This window comes from Oxyura jamaicensis, chromosome 1, assembly GCF_011077185.1.
Source record: "Oxyura jamaicensis isolate SHBP4307 breed ruddy duck chromosome 1, BPBGC_Ojam_1.0, whole genome shotgun sequence".
NCBI classification, from domain to species: Eukaryota; Metazoa; Chordata; class Aves; order Anseriformes; family Anatidae; genus Oxyura; species Oxyura jamaicensis.
In genome coordinates this window covers 57658133-57682716 of record NC_048893.1, presented here as the reverse complement: position 1 = coordinate 57682716, position 24584 = coordinate 57658133, and positions in this window count along the sequence as shown.

The window sequence follows — 24584 nt, the reverse complement described above, 5'->3', positions numbered from 1 at the left end:
CACTCCTGTGAAATCCTGTGTCCTATAACTTAAGAATTTCTTAGCATGCCAGCAAACTGGGTGAGTACTTATCTCCCCTCTTCAGATGAGAGGCTGAAACTTAGGTTGTTAGTATTACAGAATCATAGAAATTAAAGATGGAAAAATTTTATTAGATCATCTACAGTAGTTCATCATCTTGCCAATACAAGCATTTTACTATAGAACAATGATTCTTTGCCCAAAGCCACAGAGAGAATCAGTGTCAGAGCCAGGATTAAAACTCAAGGAGTTTCTGGCTCACTGTTCTCTACTCAGACTGCTTGAGCATACTGCAGAAAAGCTAGATTGTCCAAACATTAACAGAAAACAGCAGGGATGATTTGATTAATTCAGTTTAGTTGCTAAAAGGCCTGTAGTGGTTTTGATTAGCCCTTGGGTCCTCATAAGGCTTTGGGGGGGTATGTGTGTTAAATTTCCTTTTACCAGTATATTATCTAGAAGATCTTGAAGTGATATGTGTTCTTGAGAAATGTGCAATCAAAACACTACTTCAAGCTAAACCCCATGAATATCTGGATCTCTGTCTTTATGATAAATGGGTCAGACTTAATCTTGTTAGCTCTTGAAGGCAGGGTCTGTGGTTTTTGACAATATCCATACAGTTCCTTACTGAACTCTGTAAACAGTACTGTAACATAAATTATTAATAATTAATACTTATCTACTGGACATGAGAATTAAAGTTTGAAATTATTTCTGAGATGTAGCTTCACTTGTTCATATGCAGTTGCACTGATGGTTTCTATATGCTTAGAGCACAGAGCTATTTGTGAGTATCAGTTGTTCTCTACTCCATTTATTTTTTGCAAAGATGTGTGTTATACAGGATGTGTTTATTATAATTGCTGTTATTACTATTATCAGCATTATTATTGCATAGTACTCAGTATTTATATATGGTCATGTAGCATCTATAGAAAGAACACTTAAAACATCAGTTTACCTGGACAATAATGTTTTCACTTAACACCAGAATTTCTCATACACAGGTTTCTACAAGTATTATTAGTGGGACTGGAAACATTGCCTAATATTAAAGTTTTCAGATGTGTCTCATTATAAAATCTTGTTTTAATTAGCTTAACTTTAACTATTTAACTGAACTTTTCAGAGGTAAGTATCTATCTTAGATAGGATTTCTTGGAGCAAATCTTATTACAAATTGTCCACGAGTTTCTAAGATACCAAGGGAAAAAACAAAACAAAACAAACAAAACAAAACAAAACAAACAAACAAAAAAAAAACACTATTTTACTGAGAAGATTTGAACCACTATGTTTTATTTTGCTGCAGGGATAGAGAATTTTTCAAACAGTGATCTTTAGATTGGGTGTCTGTTTTCTTCCTGTTTTGTACAAAAATTTCAGAATGTTATCAGTTGTTCTGGATGGCACTTTTCTTCACTTAACTTCTTCCCATTTAAAATGAATCTTTCCACTGATCTGATTCTGTTTACTCTTGAACATGAATGTTTTTACCACTTTAGTGCTCGTTGGGTACTTCCCATTTTTCAGATGGCCTCTCAATAACTAATAAATGAGTTTCACATTGCATTTTAGCAGAGATCTGAGAATGAGTGGTTACATGCTGTGCCAATGCAAAAGATAATGAGAAGTATCTCTCTGCATGTAGCTAAGGTTGTGCTTTCACAATCACTTGAAGATGATCTAAGTACATGCTTCTGCCAAAAGTGATGACCTCACCTATCCTCAGACAATGGTGGGCGTAGTTGTGCTCTTTGACTTTTAGAGAACTAACCCAGATGAGGACTGCTAACTTTTTGTCTGAATTAGTTTGCTGACCATGTGTCCATGTGAATGTTAGCACAGGAGTGGGAGGAAGAATGCTTGCCTACAGCAGGGACAGAGAAGGTAGCTCATACAGTCAGAAGCTGACGTTATATTAAATGAATAATAACCTAATAGCCATGTTCTTCTCACCTATCCTTCAACAATATATAATCTTTGAATTCAGTCAACAGTTCATTAATACAGAGATTAGTTGATAAGAATTGACTGGTGAACACCAAATACTTTCAGATTTACCACTGGTGGTTTTTATCTGGTGTTATTGGTAAAAAATATTAGAAATTATCATAAGTGTTTTGTTGTACACCTGTACTTCCTTTGTCTAATTACAGACCACCTGAATTACAAATATTTCACAATGAAAGATGGGATTCATCTTGCTTTAGATATCTGTAATGTAAATTCACCCGAGGGTACTGAGAGAACTGGCGGAGGAGCTGGCCAAGCCGCTTTCCATCATTTATCGGCAGTCCTGGTTATCGGGGGAGGTCCCACTTGACTGGCGGCTAGCAAACATGACGCCCATCTACAAGAAGGGTCGGAGGGTAGACCCGGGGAACTATAGGCCTGTTAGTTTAACATCAGTGCCAGGGAAGCTCATGGAGCAGATTATCTTGGGTGTCATCATGCGGCAGTTGCAGGGCAAGCAGGCGATCAGGCCTAGTCAGCATGGGTTTATGAAGGGCAGGTCCTGCTTGATGAACCTGATCTCCTTCTATGACAAGCTGACACGCTTAGTGGATGAGGGAAAGGCTGTGGACATGGTCTACCTTGACTTCAGTAAGACATTTGACACCGTCCCCCACACCATTCTCCTCAGGAAACTGGCTGCTCATGGCTTGGACTGGCGTACACTTCGTTGGGTTAAGAGCTGGCTGGATGGCCAGGCCCAGAGAGTTGTGGTGAATGGAGTCAAATCCAGTTGGAGGCCGGTCACTAGTGGAGTCCCCAGGGCTCGGTACTGGGGCCAGTCCTCTTTAACATCTTCATCGATGATCTGGACGAGGGGATCGAGTGCACCCTCAGCAAGTTTGCAGACGACACCAAGTTAGGTGCGTGTGTCGATCTGCTCGAGGGTAGGAAGGCTCTGCAGGAGGATCTGGATAGGCTGGACCGATGGGCCGAGGCCAACGGTATGAAGTTCAACAAGGCCAAGTGCCGGGTCCTGTACCTGGGGCACAACAACCCCAAACAGAGCTACAGGCTGGGAGATGTGTGGTTAGAAAGCTGCCTGGCAGAGGAGGACCTGGGAGTATTGGTTGACATTCGGCTGAATATGAGCCAGCAGTGTGCTCAGGCGGCCAAGAAGGCCAGCAGCACCCTGGCTTGCATAAGAAACAGCGTGGCCAGCAGGTCCAGGGAAGTGATTGTCCCCCTGTACTCAGCTCTGGTGAGGCCGCACCTCGAGTACTGCATTCAGTTTTGGGCCCCTTGCTACAAGAAGGACATGGAGGTGCTTGAGTGAGTACAGAGAAGGGCAACGAAGCTGGTGAACGGTCTGGAGAACAAGCCTTATGAGGAGCGGCTGAGGGAGCTGGGACTGTTTAGCCTGGAGAAGAGGAGGCTCAGGGGTGACCTTATTGCACTCTCCAGGTACCTGAAGGGAAGCTGTAGCGAGGTGGGGGTTGGTCTATTCTCCCACATGCCTGGTGACAGGATGAGGGAGAATGGGCTAAAGTTGCGCCAGGGGAGGTTTAGGTTAGATATTAGGAAGAACTTTACTGAACGGGCTGTTAGTCACTGGAATAGGCTGCCCAGGGAAGTGGTTCAGTCACCATCCCTAGAGGTCTTTAAAAGACGTTTAGATGTAGAGCTTAGGGATCTGGTTTAGTGGAAGATTTGTTAGCGTCAGGTAGGAGGTTGGACTCGGTGATCTTGGAGGTCTCTTCCAACCTAGACTGTTCTGTGATTCTGTGATTCTGTGTAATGTAAACATCAACAACATGGAGGCTGATCATGGTGGCTCCCTTTAATAATCCAAGTAATGTTACAGGAACATTTAGACTGAGTCCTGTTTTCAGGAATCTGTATTTGGAAGGATTGATCATGCTCTAGAAATTCTTATCTCACTCTGTTGAACAACAACAAAAAATAATCTGCAGTTGAGTAGTCACATGACAACATATACATTACATGAGATGAAGCCAACAAAAAGCATGACATCTAACCTGGTGAACTGAGGGACTGGCTAGGAAGGAGATTTGGACCCTGAGAGACTGGGACTGGCTGAGAAATGGATGATGCAGCTGGGAATAAGTGGGAGTGAAGGCAAGAACATCCAGTAAGAACAACCATCTACCAGCTTCCTTAGTCTCCTATATGTTAGTGATCTGTGCCATACAGAAAGATGTTTCAGCCTTCAGGTGGGTATCAAAATAGTGTCAGGTGATGTATATTGCCAATTTTATACTTTGCTGTTTCTTGTTTGTTTGTTTTGTTTTGTTTTGTTTTATAAATAGGCATTTATTCAAAGTCAAGCACTCAAAAGTAAGAATTGCCATTAAGTTCACCCCTAAGTGATCATCATCCATGCTACACTTCTCATAAAATGCAAATCTCAGATGTGAGTTAAGATTATTCCTTTTCAGGAGCAGCACATTTCCCTGAATTTAAAGGTTGGAAAGCACACTGTTGTAATGTAATAGTAAAAAGTGTTATAAGTAACTTGAAAGGATTTACAAGTAGAAACTACTTTGTAGAAAAGAAAAAGAAAAAGAAAAAAACTTCTGAAAAAATAATCCTTTGGAAATGTACATAACAATTTCTAAAAGCTTTATAAGGTAGTTGGTTTGTTGTTATTGTTGTTTGTTTTTCCAAACTAGATCTAACATCTAACTCTACAGTAATATATTCATGCTTTGTTTGGTGTCATATATCATGGACCAACTGTATCAGAAGTCTATTTAATTAGCCCAAATTAGGCAAACTTTAAGAATTCATTGAACAGAGGCCGAAGCAGCAATTTTAATATACAGTTCAATTAAATGATATTTTAAATATAAAATGTAGAAATATATTAATTAAAAGTGAGTAATATTTAAGAAATAAACATCTGACTTCTTGGCTGGGCATTTCCAAACTTTGGCGTGTAACTAACAGTAACTTTAGTGAGATTTAAGTATGTTAGGTTAAAAGTATTATGCATAGGAACATGAGGCATAAGAGAATGGGAGATGGTCCCAATGAAAAGCACATCTGTAAGTATCATATTCTGTGAATTCCCTGGCTGCAGTTGAAGATCATGCCATTGTTTCTAAATAGCTTTGAGAGTCCTCCCTGTGTCAGTGCAAAGCATTGTTAAATTTTAATATTACTTCTGTGGTGCTCAGTTTTTGAGTTTTCTTGGCAGACTTCACTGAGGCAGAGGAATGCTTAAGGCTAAAAATGAATAACTTAATTAGAGTAGGGCCTTCTATTACTGGGCCAAATTCTGAGGCCTTCAACTGAGCAGAACTCCCAGTAATTTGAGTGGAACTTTTGTTCAATTGACTGCATAACTTGGATTTTTGTCCCATATTAACCTCTGCTAGCTCAGTCCCATTGCAAGATACACAGGGAAAGACATCTTAATCATGAGGAGCTGAGTCTTAAAACGGGTCACCAACAGCCCTCCTCTAAAAGAGATTTTATGTTCTAGCTTTAGCTTAATTGAATATTCTGACATTCTGGTGATGCAGGGTACCTCTTTTATAATAACTGAGGATCCCTTTCTGAGTTACTACTGCTGTGTTCTGGGATACAAAGATTAAAATTCTTGAGTGTTTCTCAGTAAAAGCAAATTCCAGTTGGAAATGACTTGCATATTCTTGTAAAATGATTGGTTTTGTTAATCCAGCTAACTACCTCTAATTCTCTGTAATTTCATAAGAGCAAGACACTGGGAAATTTTGTTGAGCTGCACTTGAGGATGGTTGTATTTCTCTGATGGATAAAGCAGGGTTTTCTCCCTCCACTTCTGTTTATGACAGTTAGTAAACAATATGACCTTGAATACTTCTGGAAGAACGAAATAGTGCTGCAAGATATAGTTTTAAAGATTCTAAAGCTTCTAATGTGGCTGCATACATTGTTACTTTGTTCTCAAAGCAGAAATACCTTATGTGAGAACTACTATTAGCTTTTTTTTTTTTTTTTTTTTTTTTTTTTTTTTCTTGCTTAAGGAATTTGTTATTAAAGAATGTAAAGGAGAAAAACAGCCAGTTCTTTGTCAAATGTCAGCTTTTGTGAAAGTAAGGGTAAGATTTTCAGAAGTCCTCAAAGTTACTTTACATTCCATCTTCTCTAGTCAGCATGAAAAATCATACTAACTTTGATGGAATTTAGACCACAATGAAAACAATAATTAGAAGTTTTATAAAATTAGAAAATTTCAACTTTCATTGTCATCTGTGTGTCTCCTAAACTGACATTTGTGGGAATTTTTCCATTCTGTTTTTCACTGCATTATGACTGAAGTTATCAGAATCTCAATCTAAATCTTATCTTTATAACCTTAGCATTAAGCCCCTTTTGATGGATTTAGGAAAAGTGTTTTAAGACATTTTCTTATGCAATGACTTAAAGAGGTGAAAATTTTGACTATAAGACCTGTACGAAGACGTGTATGTGATTTGTTATTATCTTGATAATTCAAAATGTACACCTTAATTTATACTTAATTTTTAAGCTTCAGTTTCTAGCTATTAGTTCTTCCTTATTTATTTATTTATTTTTAATTGAAAAAAAATCCACTGTTGAAAGTATTCAAATTTAATCACTAATAAACTATTATCAGGTCACCTAGTTAACTTCTCTTAGAGACATTAACTAGACTGAATTTTTCTCTTCTGTCATTCTAACTTTCCAAATCACGATTAATTCTTATTTTTTTTCCTGAGTCCTATACGATTTTTTAGTATCCTATTTTATTTATTTATTTATTTATTTATTTATTTATTTAAGAGTGGGCATCAGAATTGAACACACTATTCCAGTAATGGCCTCACTGTTGAGAATCACATGTGAAAATTGCTACAGAATTCATTATTCAAATGTAATTGTAACAAAGGCCAGATAGCACGTAGCTACCCTGATAGATATAAAAGCTGTTATAACATTCCATTCCAAATTTTCATTGTTTTTGGTTCCTGTGGTTCTATGCGCTCACCATGTTCATTTACTCTGAGTTTTGGTCACTCCAAAACTGAAAAGTGAAACTCATCCCAGCCCACAGTTCTCCCCTTTTCTGTACCCTTAATTTTGTGTTGAAGCTATGCAAAAATACGCATTTCTGTTATACTTATTAAAACACAAAAATAGTTTGACACAACTGTGCTGAAAACAACCCCAAGCAGCGCTACAGGCTGGGAGATGAGTGGTTAGAAAGCTGCCTGGAAGAGAAGGACATGGGAGTATTGGCTGATAGTAGGCTGAATATAAGCCAGCAGTGTGCTCAGGTGGCCAAGAAGGCCAGCAGCACCCTGGCTTGCATAAGAAACAGCATGGCCAGCAAGGCTAGGGAAGTGATTGTCCCCCTGTACTCGGCTCTGGTGAGGCCGTACCTCAAGTACTGCGTTCAGTTTTGGGCCCCTCACTACAAGAAGGACATGGAGGTGCTCAAGAGAGTCCAGAGAAGGGCAACGAAGCTGGTGAACGGTCTGGAGAGCAAGTCTTACGAGGAGCGGCTGAGGGAGCTGGGACTGTTCAGCCTGGAGAAGAGGAGGCTCAGGGGTGACCTTATTGCACTCTCCAGGTACCTGAAGGGAGGCTGTAGCGAGGTGGGGGTTGGTCTATTCTCCCACATGCCTGGTGACAGGATGAGGGGGAATGGGCTAAAGTTGTGCCAGGGCAGGTTTAGGTTGGATATCAGGAAGGGTTTACTGAAAGGGTTGTTAGTCATTGGAATGGGTTTCCCAGGGAAGTGGTTCAGTCACCATTCCTGGAGGTCTTTAAAAGACATTTAGATGTAGAGCTCAGTGATATGGTTTAGTGGAGGACTTGTTAGTGTTAGGTCAGAGGTTGGACTTGCTGATCTTGGAGGTCTCTTCCAACCTAGATGATTCTGTGATTTTGTGATGACTTGTTCAGAATATTTACAGCCTTTTCAAGGAACATAGGTTGTGGTTAGGGCTTGTAATGAATTCAGAATTTAACACAGTTTCAGATCACTGTTGTAAATATTGTCCTGAGCTAAATAACTGTACTTTTTAATGTTTCAAAATATGTAAATATGTTAATTTATTTTTATTTTTTTCCTGGTGAGTTATTGATTGAAGATAAAATGTTTTTATATTAATACTTTGGCATTTGAAAGGGAAGTGAAAGATTGAATGTAGTTCAGTTAAATTATTTTTATGTAATTTTATTTAACTCTTTTTTAAAAAACTTTTTTATTTTAAATTTATTTTTAACTTTATTGCAAAAGTGACTCCACACAGAACTAAACTGAGGTCTGTTTTTCCATACCATTTGTGACAATGATTGCCCGAAAACAAGGCCTTACACAAATTGAGTTCACCATGTTCAGGCTGAGGACTCTCAGCAAAGTCACATTAGCTTAACAAGTGACCATGTATAAGCAAAGCAACCGTTAGAGCATGGGAGCATGTTTTCTGCTCAAAGCAAATAGATGTAATTCAACATGAATATCTAGGCACAGAGTTAAATTACAGAGGCTTTGTTCAGTCTTGGTAGCTGATCTTGTCTATCCTCTTACCCTGTCAGTCATATGCTAATACAACCTATCTTAAGCCTCAAGGAAAAAGATTACATGGACTTAGACATGTACAAGCAGTTCCAGCAAAGGACATGAAGATGATTTAGGGATTGGAGCATCTGACATATGAGGAGAAACTGAGAAGGCTGAGATTATTTAGTCCTAAGAAGGCTTGGGTGGATCTTATCAAAGTGTATAAATACCTATATGGAGTGAGTAGAAAAGGATGAAGCTAGAACCTTAGTCATATCCTGTGACAGGGTAGGAGGAAATGGACATGAAATGAAGCATAAGAAATTCTGATTAAATATACAAATTATTATTATTTATTTATTATTTGTTTTGAATATGAAATATAGGAATTCTGGTTAAACATAAGCATAGGAAATTCTGATTAAACATAAGGAATATATGTATATATTAAAGAAAGTGTTCAAGCACTGGAACAGGTTGCTCAGATAAGCTGTGCATTCTTCATCCCTGGAGATACTCAAAACCTGACTGGACATGGGCCTAAGAAATCTGCTCTAACCCCACTCTGCTCTGATGAGAGGTATTAGACTAGGCAGTCACCAGAGGTGCCTTCTGAACTCAGTAGTTCTGTCAATCTATGAAGTTATACAGGTGAGATTTCCTTTCTGTTGTTTTTTCCAGAGCTCTATTAATATTTTTCCCAAATGGACCCACACCAAACTTCTGTGTTATGGATCCACAGTAATATATGTATGTGCTTTAAATTTCCCTTTATCTCAGTAGTACTTAGCAGCTGTTTCTAGCTCAACCATTTCTAGCACACTTCTCCACTGCACACACATTTTCCATCCACTATCTGCTTAGGGTCTTTGGACTCCAATGTCAAACTTTCATAGCCTGTATTAGATATTTGATATTATATATTGAAGTATTAATATTGTAGGCATCTCAGCTTCATTTCTTCAGAGATACACATTACTTCTTGCAGGACGAGTCAGAAAAATCATGAGCTACCTCTTCAATTTTATCTGTAGAAGATGGTAAATGACAGTTTTTCCTTCATGGCAGGCTGAAATTTGCTGGGGTGGTGGAAATACTCATAAATATTTGCTAAAATGATTCAGAGGTCAATCAAATCTAAAAGGAAATGCTGAATACTTACAGCTCAAGATAGCAAACATAATAAAGCATGGAGTGTTGGAGAAAGCAATCACTCTTCACTTTCACAAGTGTAAGACATAGGTAGAGCTAAATAAAACATGTACATGTGTTTCTCTTCTTCTCTGTCCTCACAGCTTCAACTAAGATATACTGTTCTTCAGCAAGTCATACTGTTCTTCAGTATCAGAAAAAAATATCTTCAACTCCTATAGTTAGTCAGCAATTTTTAGTTATTTCTTCTTCTGATCTCTTAACCTGACATTCCATTTTTTAATTCAACCTTTTTGTTGAATTTTATCACTTTGATCAAATGAGCTCATACTTTCCATTAGAGAGTCATTACTGTTTATCAACCCACTTTGCTGCATTTGTGTTTTGGCAGCTATCTTCAGCATATACAGATATCAAGCCACTATGCTCACCTGCTTACTCAGTACTGACCTGGATACATTCACAGGTTACCACAGTATTCTTATGATTCCCAGGAAATATTTGCAGAAGTTAACTATCTGAAGTCCGGGAATACGATTCATGAAGTTAATCAGGTGAAGAGATGCATATGCTCTATTATTAACATTTGATGTAAGGATCTGGCTTGTTGCTCATATAATCGTCCTCTCCATGAGAAGGCTTCGTCAGCTCTTGCTAAATTGGAAAACCCTACCTTGCACAGACAAATGCCAATTTTTGTGCTAATCCTTGTAAACCAAAACCATCATGTTTCATGGAGCTCTCTTCATATCTGTTATAATACCTAAACATAATGGGGTAAGTTGAGGACAGAGTTGCAGCCCTAACTCTGAATTTCCTAGCTTTTGTGGGCTTAAGTCATACCCTTAATGTTATTTGAAAGTATTTTTTGTGGTTTAATATATACTATAACTTGTTCTTTTGTGACAACTGGATTTATACTGGCTTCATCCCTAATACCACTGGAAACTGGAAGCAGGTCATAGTGTGAGCCTGCCTTCCAAATATTTTAAACAGAAAGTCACCATTCTGTACTCATTGCTCTTGTTCTCCAATAAAAGTCCTGTTTTCCATATTAATTAGAATGATACCTCTTATGTCAATACCACATCCAACGTGTAGACTATTTATCCGCCTGAATGTTAAAGGTGAACAAATGAACAAAAATCTCTTTGGTTATTTTTTTTCTCTCTCTCTCTTTTTTTTTTTTTTTCCCTTTCTTTGTTATTCATATGAAAAGGTTTGGTTTTAATAGAAAAAAAAAAGTAAGTTTTTCTTTTTCCTTTTTTTTTTTTTTTTTTTTTTTTTTATTTTCTTACATTAGTCATTCTTTTCTTGTCTAACTTGATTTTCCTTGGCTGATTTCTCAGTTGCTCTGTGCTGAGTTTGAATATTTTAATGCTACATGCTGTGTTCGTATTGACAAAAGTTTGATTGTGTCTACCTATAAACAGCTTTTAATATGTTTTCATATTAAAACTATAGGCCTCAGGTGCCTGAGTAACATTACGTCACAGGGCAAAATAAGTTCCTGGTTACGTATTAATGTTGACATGCTTCCTGTGTGGAAGTCCTGCTTCCTAATGATTGCTCAGATCACAGGCCTGAACTTTTATATTGGAAGTTGAATTGAGTAGCAGAATGCTGTTCTATATATGTATAAACATTTGTGTTTGTTTTGGAGATAAATACTTTTCTTGTCAGACCGCCTGGGTAGGACCGACTGACTGCAGAGCAAAATACATTCCAAACCCATATGCTTCTCCATAGAGGAGGAAGATGCTGGATCTCCTCCTGGTTGGAGGGAACCCTGTTTCACATGAACCAAAGGAATAGAGACATCTGTGGGAGAAAATGAGTGAGGGGAACAGGACAGGAGAACTGGAGAAGCAGGAGATCTTGAAGAGGCCCTTGGTATTACTTGTCTCCTTATACAGCAAGGAAGTGATAGTTCCAAATGCAAGGTTCACTCCATCACTATGCCATAGGCTCTTTCCTTCCCTGGGAGTGATTTTATGGTCTCTATAATCAAACATAAGTGAGGACTTAATGAAATGGGCAGTCCCTCCCTTCCTAGCCTTCTGACTGTGTATTCCTGACTTGCCATCTCCCCTATCCAGGCATTAGGGAGAGACCATTGATTCAGTAAGTCACCTCAGGGAACTGAGCTGGCTGTAGATGGACCCTTTTTTTGCTACCTTTTTCACCATCCAACTTGCATATGAAATGGAATAAAAAAGTATGAAACTTCATCCTCATTTGCACTGATATAGCTATATGGGTGGGTTTTTTGGTTCATTTCCATGATCTATTTACAGTAGAGAGCCCAAAACACCTGATATAAGAATGAGGGGAAACTGGACAGGAACATAATAATTTTTCTTTACCACTGAATAAGTAATAACATTCACATAACATTTATACAGGCACAGAAAGAAGCTGGATAAGAGGAAGCATTCTAGAGACAGAGAGAGCAGAAAGGATCTTGGATAGCTTATCTGTCTGACCAAAAACTTTACTGAAGTGACTTTTGTAACACAAAAGCTTTGGTTGTATATACAGAAAGTCAATAAACACTGGCTTGTTTTTGGAAAGGCAACTGATGTTGGTAAAATTACTTGATTCCTTATCTTTTCATAAAGGTGTATGTCACCATTTCCAAGCAGACTGAGGTGAAACTTTAGGAGCTGTGATTATCAGGCCTGTTCTCAAAAGACGCAGAAGACCTTACCACTGTGCCAAACACTGGCTAAAAGGGATTACTCGGAACACTGTGTTAGGGCTATAGTAAAAAGAGAAATGCCTTTTACACAGATTTGGCTATCAGTTCAGAAATGTGTTATTTAATTAAGGATTGCTTAAGAACGCTTCATTTTTTTGCAGCTGTCTTATTTTTTTCCCAGTAAAATTAACCAGTATAAAAACGGTCCTTCTTTGTTTTTTGATGTAGTTTTCACTGTGCAGAACATTTGTAATAAGAAGGATGAACAATGTTTTTTTTTGTTTGTTTGTTTGCTTGTTTTTCTCTTGAAATTTAGAGTTGTGAAATGTGATAGTAGGCATTTGAAAAATTGTGTTAATCTTTTGTTGCCTTTTTGGAACACATTTTTTCTCATGTAATCTCAGGTCCACATACTTACCGCTTATATCTCTACCTTATGCAAAGAAGTCACACTGTTTTTTTTTTAATATGTGGGAATATGAAACAAATATAAAGCAGGAATAGTAAGCGGCATATTACAGGATCTATCATCCTGTTTGGTGGCTGGCAGAATGTGAGAGGCTCTGGCTATCCTATACTGACCAGATAACTTCCTACTAACATTGGTGCAAGCTGGGTTAATCTTAAAGCTGTTTCATCCTTATTGCTTTGCTGAGAAGTACAAAAGTTCACAAGACTATGAATTTGCCAAAAATAAGGTGATATCCCAAAAGGGATGTCTTTTCAGATTCTCAGAATTGGAAGACCTCACCAAAATCACATTGGCGATGTTTGTGGCTAGTGCATGGTAGTAATGTAGTTGGCTTGCTGCTTCTCTTAGAGACAGATCATCTCTTTATAATTGGCAAAATATTACCTATATATATGCATTTTGTTTCCCTTTTTGTGAACTCTAAACAGCAAAAAGCTAAAGACTATTGAGAGTTCATGTTTGCTACATCCAATACGGCACAGAAGACTGTGTATATGTGTACATGTAGGTTTGTCAATATGTATACATATAAAAACTTACATACACACACAGAGTTTAGTTTTAACTTACTTCAAGGTGTGTAATTTGAGATGGAAACTAACAAAATCCATAACGAAGTCCCAGCTCCTCCTAAAATTTGAGAACAGAAAGCTCTTTTCCAAACTTTAATGTATGGAAATATCAGATGAGTCAATGGGTGTTCTCCATGATAGGATCTTCCAGGACTTTCTCTATGTCAGCAGCATTGCCTGATACCATATTTTTAAAGGTTGCCCAGCATCCACAGCCACCACTGAATTAAATTTTGCTACTCAGTAGCCCTGAAACTGGGCTTATGGCTTCCATGATACTTCAGGAAAGGCAGTCACAAAAAAACAGTTTAGGGAAATTAACATCTGGCATTTGGGTTAATATGAGATTTGCTCAAGGTCACAATTCCTGGTAAAAATTATCCTGGAGAGAAAAAACAAACAAAAAAAAAACAAAAAAAAAAAAAAAAGAAAGAAAGAAAGAAAGAAAGAAAGAAAGAAAGAAAGAAAGAAAGAAAGAAAGAAAGAAAGAAAGAAAGAAAGAAAGAAAGAAAGAAAGAAAGAAAGAAAACCTGACTTACTCATAGTGTAATAACACTGTGCTTTCAAAACTGTTTTAACCACAAACAGTTTGGAGCAACCAACTGCAATCTATTAAGTTTCAGCTCACAGGGATTTTATTTTTTCCTCAACCCTTTATTGTACGTTATATAAGTATTTATAGGAAATTCACAAATCTACTGAATTTGTGAGAAATATCTAGCTTTCTGTGGAGAAACCAAATGACACCCATCTATAGCTCCTAAGGTAGATCTTGGAAATTAAAGAGAATTTTCACTGTTAATTGATGTATATGTTCTACAGTATTATTTTTCATTGTCCTAGGAGTTATTTCATTTAAACTTCAGGGGCAAGTCCAGACTGATTTATAAAAGTAACACTTTGTAGGACACTGGAACTTTTATCTCATTTCTTGCTTTGGGACAAATCAAACAAGCAAAACTTTTCTTAGAAAGTATATCTATGCAGAACAATACATTTTTCAATACCTAGCTTATATGGCAGAGATTACACATAAAATACATTTATCCATCTTGAATATTAGCAATATTTTAATACTGTACTGGTATTTATAAAACACAGTAATTCTTTCTTCATCCACACAGATCTTTCAGAGGTTTCAATGAGAACTGAAACCTGTTCATCTCAGCAACAATGGAGCTAATCTGTTTTTGCAAATGAATAAAAGATCCAATAAATTCTTCTTGCAATAACATCTTAATGTATTTTTCCATCTCAGTTTTAGGATGTGGTTATGTTTTCTGACGTGCAATAAGCTATGTTGTTTGGATAATCTGTTTGGGAAGTCAAAAAGTGATGAAATCTAATGACTAAATCCCACATTTCATGGACTTGCCCATTATCTGTTATACTTTCATAGATTTATTAAATATTTTATAGCTAAGGCTTATTTAATATAGTATCATATTATGTTAGGATAGCAGTTACTGTATCTAGAAATACAAGTCTGTTTAATGGCTGCAAGTGTTGTATAATGCTGCCTGGAAGATAGTTAGAGGCAAATAATATTTGCTTTGAGACTGTGATGGTTTCAAGCCTTATTAAAGGATTTGTCTTGTATTCTTGCTGGACATAAGCAAGAATAAAATTTTTCACAAGATGAGACCTCTATTGAAGATTTTTTATTTTGTTTTCCTGTCAGGTATGCTGTCAAAACAATATTGTCAGAAGACAGAAGAGATGGAGGTGTGGAGGTCAAGACTTGCCGTTTCCTCACATGGTGGGGCTTGTTCCTCCAGCTAACAAGTCTGAGATTGCAGGAACAGAAGAGAAATGAACTACTTGGTGAACCAAGTGTCTTCACCTGGGAGAAGAGACAGTGGAAATGGGAGACAGATCTAGCTTTGTTATCACTGATGATTTTGTCACCTAATCCTGAACAAAGCTATCTTCAGCCTGAGCTATCTGATGGAATCTGGTCCTGTGAAGATTTAAAAGAAAGCATAGGTAGTGGATTGCAGTACTTGGAAGCATCTCTGCCTACTACATTTGTTAAGAGGATATTGTTAGGCTTGGTTTCTATTTTAATGCAAACATTGATGGGATATCATTTGAGATGATGGGCATTGTGCCTACGCTGTAATTTGGGGATGTGCTAGAATTTGTCTCTTTTAATGTTGACTACAAATATTATTTTATAAACTGTGGATAATTAAGCATTAATTAATTAATTAATTAATAATTAATGAATAAATGGGAGATTAGCTCTTCTCCAATAAGGAACTGAAGCAGTATTAGCCTGATGTGGGCTGATCAAATGTCACTTGTACTATGTCTTCCAGCTAAAACCAAAAGAAGTGTATTCTTGAGTTTTAGAAATAAATTACTATCTCAGTCCTTATGTAAATTCTCCCGGTTTCAATGGATTTGAGGGGATTATAGGATTAATTCTATTATTTAAAGATACACAGTAGTAGAAAAGTATCTGGAGTTTGTGTTAAGGAATGCAGTAATTTATCTAACAATGTTCTGGCAAAATTCTTACCTGTTTGGTATTGATGGTGTTTAAGAATCTATGACTGTGTCCTAAATGTTTACTTAGGTATAGGTACTTCTGAATTGCAAACTTAAATCCTATAGGTGTCACAGAACTCATGGTCCATCTAGATCTGAGTCTACACTGACCTGAAAGTAGATGCCACAAAAGGCCTGGAATTGAAAATACAATCCCTCATGCTTACTGTTTTATGTTAGATGCATTCTTGAAACCAAGTCTAAGGCACTACTGGGAAAGAGGAAATTTTGTTTATAGCATATATTAAAGATTCTCTGTGTAAAAGGGTTCATGAGTCTTAAGCCTTTGGTCTTCCCATTTAATTTTCTGGGGGTAAATTCAGACAGGAGTTTTTGTCTGTTACAGAGTGGCAGGAACAATCAGAAATTAAGACCAGCCACATTCTAGACTCTCCAGATTAAACCTGATGCATATTTTGCAGGAAAAAGTATGATTAGGTATTAAAATTAATTATTATTAATATGACTTAAATTTAGCATATTAATAGAATAAACTAATTAAAATCTTCTAGTAATAATGAAGATATTCCAGCATATGACATTGTCTTACAGTTCACGGGGCTTGGCATATCGGAGAATGAAGCCAAAAACCATACTTCAGAATACTTTGGAAGCATGACATATGCAGAACATGATATTCATTCTGTAAAGCTTAACTGATATCTCCAAAAGTTTTCTAGGAACCATGTTCCTGGGTATATAAAAGTGTTAAAAATCTTCTGCTAATACTAAGGTAACTAGAAGAAGGGGAAAGTTCAGGGGCTCAAGAAGACAAACAGGGTCAATTGCCAAGAGTGATTTGGAGTCTTTTGAAGATTCATTCTGAGAAATAAACTATACTGATTTGATTAGATTAAGGAGGTCTGACAGATTAATTTAAAGTAATCTATACCAATCCTATCGAATGAAAAGGTGATGTGTATTCTAGAATAGGACCTATATTAGATAAAGAGACAGGTGAAATGACCTGAGTAGTTTAATCAGGCTCTTCAATCCTTCTGTATGGGTTCCTCAAGTAGATGATGGTTGCCTGCCTGATAAACTAGAGTTGCACATAAATTCTTCATTGTTTTATGAATTCATTTCTCAGTAGCTTTTACTGTTCTACTGTGCTTTCAATGTTCTAATTAACATTGTGACAAATGTCTGTGCACTGATTAGACCTGTCATTGTCCCAGAGAGAACATGGGTAGAGGTTCCTCTCTGAAGTCAGACTTGCAGAAATTATCTCAAAGACCTGCAGCCTTAATTTTCTCCTGGATGGAGGGAAAATATAGGGTTCTGTACCAAAAAGAAAAGGGTTGCATTTCAAGATTTAAGACTTAAAAAGGACCACTGAAAGACACATGAATGGATTAGAGGTGCATTAAACTCAGAAACTGTAAAAGAGGTACTCTGGGACACACCCATCCATGAGGATTTTGGAAAGAGGAAAGATATAACAAGGGTTAGATGGCTGAATGTTCTGAATCTGCCTCCCAGTTTTTATAGAATGATATAACTGAACTGTGTTTAACTCAATTTAAATTTTTACTTTGTGGTTGACCTTTTCCAGATTAATGACACAGTTTCAGCGGTAGGACACAGGAGATTTGCCAGTTGCAGTGATTAAGTAAAAACATTAAGAGAAACTATATATATTGTTGCCTAGCACAGAACCAAAACATTTTTTTCATGAAAGCCACATGAACTTATTTTCCAGGTCTTAAAAATGGCTGTGCATGGGACATCAGTAGAAAGGAACTGGCAGAGAGAAGTGATTTGTAGTAGTTGTGCTTTGGATGGTGATTATAATTATTACAGTATCCCCAAATACTTCTCATATGAAAAATATATATATATTTAAAAAAAGTGCAGAGTATTAAGGTCACACTCCAGCTAGATACTTTAAAACATGCTTCGCTACTGACTTTAATTACTGACTCCTTCAGATCTTTCTACAAATTTCCAGATGTTACCTTAAATCTGATATAGATAAATGAAGGCTCTTAATCTTTTCCCTGTTAATCCCTTTTACCTTCTCTCTAGTCAGTACGAATAACACCAATTTACTTGCTCAGTCCCAGACCCTTGGCATAACCTTTGGGTTGGGCTTTATTCCAGAACTTCACATCCAGGCTCCATCTGTGTCTTTACCCTCTGAGGTCTCCATTGTGGGCTGGGATTAATCTGTCTCTGAACATGTCTGTCTGTGCACCCTAATTATATCTAGACAACAAAAGCATATAGTTTGGGTTAGATTAATTTTTAGTGGGCCATACCTGAATAAAGTGAATGTCCATATGAGATAACAAAGGTGATGATAATCAAAGATTTAGCAACATGAAATAATAGGAAAGGTGGAATATGAAAGATGATCTGCAGAAGGAACTATTAAGAACATTTTGAGAAGTCTAGGCAACAAGATTTGTTTTTATTCTATCTGGAGTTGATAATTTTTCTCTCTTTTTTTTTGGTAATTAAAATAAAAAAATCTGAAGAAACACATATCCATAATTTTGATCCTACCTCTGGATTCAGCTCCCAAACTCTGGAAGCACCATGCTGAGGAGGATTCCCTCTTTACAACAGAATGCATGTGTTGGAGGAATATGTGGAGAAAAGAAGTAAACTAAAGTGTGAGTATTCAAACAACACTGCAGCATTTACACTAGACAAGGAATGGGGGCAGTAAATAAAAACTAAGTTGGAGGATCTTGCTAACTTTTGCTAGTAGAGGGAATGAGCTGGATGTGGCAGTTCAGACTTTCTTCAGTTCTCAAAGACTTTGAACTGTGAGAGTAGGCCACCACCACTGTAGAGTAGGATGTGTAATGCCCTAGTAAGCAGATTTGGTATCCTATTGCTTCTGAATCAATCAATTTTGTAAAATACCAGGGCAATTCCTTCCTTTAGGTGACACTGGAAGCTAATAATATTTCAATACAAACATTTTATTTTTGAAATATGAAATCATTTGGCTAATGAATTGAGTAGGTGTTTGTTCATTTCATGTTTATGACATAGAAGGACTGAAATTATGTGTGAAAGAGGGGAAGAAAGGCCTCTAATTTGCTTTTATATTGTATTTTAAATGCTCTATTATATTTCTGTGTGAAAAGGACAGGTTTTATAATAATCATTTTTTAAATTTTTAATTCTATGTAAATGATAAAAATATAAACTTCTTTCTTAAGCAGGAATTACTCAGTTAACTTGTCCTCTCATTTCTTTGAAACTTGATTACAAGACCATCTGTCCTTTCCTAAAGGTCTTCAAGTAGCTCAAGTAGCTTCCTCTTTTTTTTTTTTTTTTTTTTTTTTTTTCTTTTTTTTTTCTTTTGTTTTGTTGGGTTATTTATATTTTTAAAATATGTTGATACTGGTGCATTTAGCAGACTGAAAATACAGTAGCTGTATCCCTCATAAAGGTAACTATAGAATATGTATGTGCAAGGAATATATTTAAGAAATATATTTAGTCTGCACCAGGAATATATCTAGTGCACAATCATGTATCTTGTGAATGAGTGTTGTAATTCCTTCTCAAATGGAATTCTTCCTGCTTGAAAATTGCCACTTCAATGCAAGCAGAAGTAATTGTAGGCTGGTGGAGCCAGAGAACTCAATTTCTTCAACATCAGGGCTATAAATATGAGGTATCAGTCTGTATTTGCAGATTATTTTTTGTTTTGCTTCTATGGATCACACTTAAAATTAAAAAGGATTTTTATTTATTTGAAAAAGGCTGTGAATTTTATTAGGTAGATTACCTGAATTAATACAATTTCTTCAGGCAGACAAGTAACATACATTTATCTTGTGTTTCCGGGTATTTTTCTATTCTCTGGCAATTTGAAAAATAAAGTTCTCATCTGCCTGTTTAAAATGTATTGGTCTACATCATGCCATGATAAACAAACAAACAACCTATATGAAGTCTGATATTTATTTTTTTTTACTTTATGAATAAATACTCTAACAAGCTGTGTTGTCTAGATATACAAAATCTCCATGTGCTATTCACTGCAAAGGTTAACCCAATTTCAGAAAGACTGGAGTTGTTAGATTTCATAGGCATTACTTAAGTAAAATTACCATCTAAGTGAAATGGGAAAACATCACATGAAAAACAAACAAAACTGTCTTGTAAAAAGATGTCTTAATCCCAAATGAAACAAGAATATCGAGTCCAGTTAAAAATCGAGGTGAAAAATTGGAAGAAATTTGCAGGGAACTTTGCCATTTTGTTTTACAGAAAATGAATGGATGTGTTCCCATTTCTGTGGAAAATTTTGGAGGTACCTCACATAATTTATAATTGATTTTCCACTAAACTGTTGAAAAATTTTTTTTACTTCTGCTGCTAAAGTGCAGCACCAGCAAAAATCCACAGAACATCTTGGCAAATTCTTCAGAAATTAACTCTACCTCAAAAACTTGAAAGTATGATGTCTTTTTTCTTTTTTTTCTTTTTTCATTTGAAAAAGAGAATGCCCTGAGTGTGTGGAATACATTAGTTCCATAATTCAGTAAAAGGCCGTAGTGCTATAGTTATAGCAATGCATTTTAGCAGAAGTTTTCAAATTAGACTTTGAGGTAAATTTAATACTTTTTAGATTTGAAATATAATAGCACATTTTTAGAGTTCTTGGACCTAATCTGTGGCTTAGATGCCATGCATCAACAAGTGTCAAACCTGCAGCTGGTTTGCTGTTTCCTAGATTTCTGAAAGTCTGGATATTAAAAATTCTTAAAGAATCATCTGATGGGTTTTATTATAATATAATGAGTCTTTTAGCTCAGAGTTGTTGTCAATTTTCTATAGCACCACAAAATGTTTTATGATCTGGAGAGCAGTAAAAGAAATCACAGGTTTTTTTTACTGTATGAGAACTTTGCCTACAACTTGAACATAGTACAAGGAGTCATTAGAATTAACTTTAATTAACAACTTCACCAGGAGGATTAAAATCAAGGAAAATGGTTTATCTTTTCTTCTAAATAGTTTTAGCTGCCCTGTTTAACATAGAAGGGAGTGAGAGGTATGCTTTTATTGCTCACATTGTAACTGTGCTTTGGAGGAAGCAGTCTTCAGCTAAAGCTGAAGGTCGTTTGGAAGTAAACAGATGCTGCTGATGAAAGTGAGACCAGCATTTCCCCCTCAGGTTCCAAAAAAACTAACCTGGAACCATTCCCAGTGCAGCGTTCTCATTTTTCAAAACTATCTCCACAGCATCTTTTGCAAAATGACTTACTCCATTGGCTTCAGAAACAGTTAAATGTAAGGGTTTCACTTGCTCTCAAAAGGTACAGACAATAAGCTACTCTTTATCTCCTAAAGCCTTTAAGAGTATGTTTAGTTTAGCTGTAGTATTAGATCTGAGTATTGTTTTGATATGAAAACTTCTATGGTGTACTTTCGCTACTAATAGATTTATATGTTTCTCTTGTCAGTGGTGAGATTTTCAGATACTCATTAAGGAAATATCTATTTTCTGTCAATCTAATTCCGTTATATACCTTGAAATGCACTGTTTAAGAGACATATATATGCTTATGTTTCTTATTTTCTAACAGCTAATATTAGATTATGATGCTAAGACCTAGCTTCATTCAAGTTTATTTTCAAAATGCCTATTTCTATCTCTGTCTTAATAGAGATCTGAGGATATTGTTGTGTTTTATGAATTGAAAACCTTCAAATACATGGTAGAATATTAACAGAAAATTCTCAGCTGAAATGCTGAGATGTCACTGACAATATCATATACACTTGACATCCGAGGCAATATTGACTACCATTTGTATGTAAATGTTGCTTAAAGCATACGAATTATAGCAAGTTTTGTACTTCAAACAGAATATATCTGGTTTAGAGATCATTTAGAATTAAGAGGTGGATTCCTGCCTTCAAGACTGATTATTTAGTGACTAATTTTGAAAAAAAAAATCCTTCTTGATCTTTGATATAAAATTTGGGTATTTTTTTTCCTTGTAGTGACTAGTCTGTCTTCTATACCAGGTATATCTATTATTTATACCTTTGGTCACAATAATATACATTAGCTTGAATGAGGTCACTCATTTACACTTTAAACATTTGTTTATATGATGCAGATCAACTGAGCTTCATTGTATTTAAGATAACTCCTACCTATTAGAGACAAGGATGAAATCATACATCAGGTTATTGATCTGTTCTAGTATTATTTCAGGTTTCAAAGTAGTTTTTAGAGAATCTTCCATCCTCTATAATATGATTTAATGATTCAAGCTTTCTATGCTCAGAAATTTCTGCTACAGTGTACTTTGGCTGTGAAGCTTCTCACGTCATATAAATGTGACATGGTTCCATTTACTAAAACCACAGTGGAAGCTCATTTGATTTATATATCTTATTCACAATTATGTAGGCTGCTAATTCTACTTTAAATTTTCTGAGCTGCAAGCCTCGATGGATACCATAAAAATGGTCTTTTGGGTTATTAATTGATTAATTCTATAATAATCTGATGCCACCATATAATTAAATTGTTCCGTATGTTCACAAAGACAGGGAAAATTAGCGGCAATGGAACTCTCATCCCTTCCTCCCTCTATTCAAAAAAAGAACATTATATCCGTTTTCAAATTACCATATCCCAAGGGAAAGTTGCTGCATAACTTCTGTCTCCCCTCCACAAAAAAAAAAAAAAAAAAAAAAAAAAAAAGCTAAGCAGACAGTTAAAAATGAAGGGCCATGATGAATTTTAGAGCTCCTGAAGATGACTTCAGTATACAGGAAAACACACCAGTCTGAATTATCTTCTCTTTTTATCTCTCATATTTTCACCTGCTCTATTGTCCCCTAGGCATAAAATGTCCTTCTAGCTTAACTGGCCCATTTTTATTTATTCTTTAATTTCACCTTCCCTTCACCTTTATTACTCTTTACACTACTTTACGCACTTTACAAATAATGTTCTATTTTTTTGGAGTCAGTTGTGGTCTTTGACCCAGATTTATACCCAATATTAAAATTCTGCAATGTGATTTGAGATGTGGAAGGAAAATTATTTGTGTTTTGTACAGGGACAAATAAATTATTCTCACTTATTCATGTGCTATATAAGTTGAAAGTAGAAATAGCTTAAGATCTTTTGACATGTTAGAGATACTTTAAGAAAATTCTGACATTTTCCATTATAGGTTGCTTTTTAAATTGTTTATAACCTTGCTAAGATTAAACTCCTTAGGCTGGCATTTTGTTGTCTGACGGGCCAGATTTGTTCATTGTAATTTTCTTTTTCTCAGAATATGTTTTATACATTCTTGTTTTATAGTTGTTACCATGACAATGATCTTGAGTCCATGCTTTGAAGCAGGGACTTGTTATTTGTGAGAAGAACTTTCTGAGTTTTAGATATGGGCATTTTACTATACCTCAAAAATTTGTCCACCTTTGGCCAACTTGCAGTTCTCTGAATAGTCTTAATTTACACATCCTCAGTACAGTTTTGCTAATGGATTTTCACACACATTTTATGAATATTCACTATGCCTTAGGCATGCCAGGTCTGCTCAGAGAACCAATTGACCATTAAAACTGCTTGAAACATCTTCAGTCACATTGAGAAAATGATTCTAACAGATTCCCCATAGAGTTGTTTCCAGGACACAGCACGATGAACAGTGTCTACACCATGCAACATTTTAGTGCTTTCTATGCTAGCTTGAGATGTCTATGCTGTCTATTATCTGCATTGGACAGTGATATATGGCTATTCTTGCCTTTAGGGCTGTACGGCACTTCTATCAATCCTGGGTTAAGTAATAACAGTTTAGATATCTGCATTTTTCTTCCTTACCTGCTGTTTGTCCACAGCCTTTCTGTATTCACCATACTCTTGCTCTTGCTCCTGAAACATCATTGGTAAGGCAGAGGGGAGGAAGGGTGTTCAAGAAGGAACAGAGGAGGCTAAGGCTGTACTGTCAAAATTGAGGAGGAGGAGGGAGAACAGCTTCACAGGGACAGCATGTAGGTGAGCTGAGCAGGAAGGTCTCTAGAGACTGGGACAGAAAGGCCTGTAAACACAAGCAAATGTCCCTGCATTCCTGTGTTGTCTGTTAAGTAGGTATGGAAATCCTTAGATAATGTCATGTCTCGGCATTCATTAGTGTCAAGCTCAGACAGAGGGTGAGAAATTTCTACTTTTGCCATTTACTGTGTTAGCTCAGGTCGTAGATGACTGTGTGGTGATACTAGAAGTTGTGACTTAGTTGAGTATCAATAGACTACTTCAGGTTGGACCTCTAGGTTTTAACATAAATTTCAGGAAATTACAGTAAAAAATACTAAAAGTGCATAAGAGTCACAAAGTCAAATACTTTGAAGTTGTGTTCACATTTAAGGTGTTTGCTCTGTATCCAGTACACTTGTGTTTGTGTATTGCAATGATGCTTTTAACTCTGCTTTTGAATGTTAAACACTTTTTGTTGTTCTACTGATGAGGCCAATGTATTAATAAATAGTAGGACAAAAAATGAATATTTTGACTGTTAGAAAGCATGGATTAGATGACATTGGATTCTGTATATCCAAATAAGATGTAATTTAGATTTTTATGATGAGAACATTGCTTTACTATGTCAGACA